General features: G+C 48.7%; 1 protein-coding gene across 1 annotated transcript in view; it reads left to right on the top strand.

Annotated features, from left to right (window-relative positions):
• ptpn4a (protein tyrosine phosphatase non-receptor type 4a) overlaps positions 1–949 on the top strand; it is a 36,750-nt gene extending 35,801 nt beyond the window's left edge. The window contains exon 28 of the mRNA XM_024287067.2: positions 141–949. The gene's annotated coding sequence lies outside the window, so the exon portion shown is untranslated. The remainder of the gene's footprint in view (positions 1–140) is intronic.
• The last annotated feature ends 769 nt before the right edge of the window (positions 950–1,718 follow it).

Genomic DNA, 1,718 nt, shown 5'->3' with positions numbered 1-1,718 from the left:
TAGTCACTGGCCCCACTACAGAGGGACCGGGTCATTTCAGACTTCAGTGGGTCACCGAGGCCCGCTGCCATTAGTGAAAAACGAATCTGCCTCCTTTCAATCAATCGGTACGTTTTTGCGTGGAGAGTTTGTTTGCTTAGGTCAGCTGTTTGTTGGGGGCGGGGTCTTCAGTCATCATCTCGCTCAGCTGTTTCACTCTCTTCCATCAGCCGCCTGTAAACTGGAAAAGCTCCCAGGATCCTCCTGGGATCCTGGGATCTCCATTTCCACCATTGTGGAGGAGATCCTGGATCCTCCTCTCCACCTTCTCCTTTTGTCTTTCACAACCCCCCCCCACCACGCAGCACCGGTTCCCTCCCCTTAGTCGGTCCGAACGCCTCCTTTTGGACCGTCACGCGCTGATCAGAGCAGAGCATCATGGGTATAGAAGCACAGCTCCTTTTCCAGGCTGCTCGGCTGACCTTTCACCCCGAGAGCCGACCTCTAAAGAATCCGAAAAGCTCCAGAAAAATGGCCGCCAGCTCCACTAAAGGAAATGTTTTTTTTGTTGTTTTGTATTTTGATCAGTGGCGTTTGAGGCGGGGCCACAGCCTCTGAAGGGGCGGGGTCAGAGTCGGTACTGTAGTCATGGAGGCGGAGCTTGGTGGAGTTTTGTAGAGAACAGGTCAGGTGTATCTGATGGGGAGGGGGCAGCACTTTGTAGAAGGCCTGGGGGGGCAGGTAGAGCTACTGGAAGAAGAGAAGTTGGAGTCAAACTGCGTCGTTAAGTGAGGTGTTTTATTTTTAATTTATGGCTTTTATTTTGTTTGAGAAGAAGACACTTGTAAAGACGAGGAGAAGAACTAACTACACAGTGCCACTTGTTAATCTTGTGTAAATACTAGACCCTGTAAATACAATGTTGTATATGAAAAAATCTTTAAATAAAAGGGAAAATCATTTGTGAGCAGAAATGTGTTTTTTATGTTTCTGGTTTTTATAACTTTGGTTTCATCCTGGGGGTCCACATACTGACACAGATGTCATGAAAGTGTCGTTCGTCCTCCTGCTGAGCATCTCCTGGTCCGACGACGCCGACCACACGAGCACCAGCTCACGCCCTCAGGATGGTCTGGAAAATACGGCGTCAGGTGATGCGCGGCGCTGTCTCTGATGTAAGGGGTTAGCCTGAATAACTCGGAGGCTTATGTCCACGGATGCAACCAGATTATGAGCCACCAAATGCTTATGCTGCATTAGGATGAGATTAGGAGCTCCAGGTGGCAAAGCAGGGGCGGGGCTTTGAAGGACCCGCACCGAGTGAGAATGAATTCACTGTGAGGTTCTACCCTGACATGAAGCCCTAATCCATGTTCACCACTGTGCTTCAGAGTTTAACGAGGAGAGGGGTCGAAATGACCTCCAGACAATCAGAACCTGACCAACAGAGTCTGGATCGTATTTATTCCAAACATCTGTTTCTCCTCGAGTGTAAATCTGAGCAGAAAGGTCACAGGTCTCCAGTTTTCACCCGCAGCACTACCTCAACTGACCAGCAGAGGGTGCTGCAGTCAAAGGTTTCCAATTAAGGATCCAAAATGATTTCATTTTTTCTCAGAAAATTTCATTTTTAACTAATTATTTTGAACCGGGGGGAGGGTTCCCCCCACCTCCAACCTCCTTCCCGCTGATGTTCCTCATAATCATGAATGCAGATGTTTCAGATGTTTGAGTCTCTC

The sequence above is a fragment of the Oryzias melastigma genome, linkage group LG21 (assembly GCF_002922805.2).
Source record: "Oryzias melastigma strain HK-1 linkage group LG21, ASM292280v2, whole genome shotgun sequence".
In the NCBI taxonomy this organism is placed as follows: Eukaryota; Metazoa; Chordata; class Actinopteri; order Beloniformes; family Adrianichthyidae; genus Oryzias; species Oryzias melastigma.
Note: the sequence above shows the minus strand (reverse complement) of the source record. Positions and strands in the feature narration are given on the sequence as shown.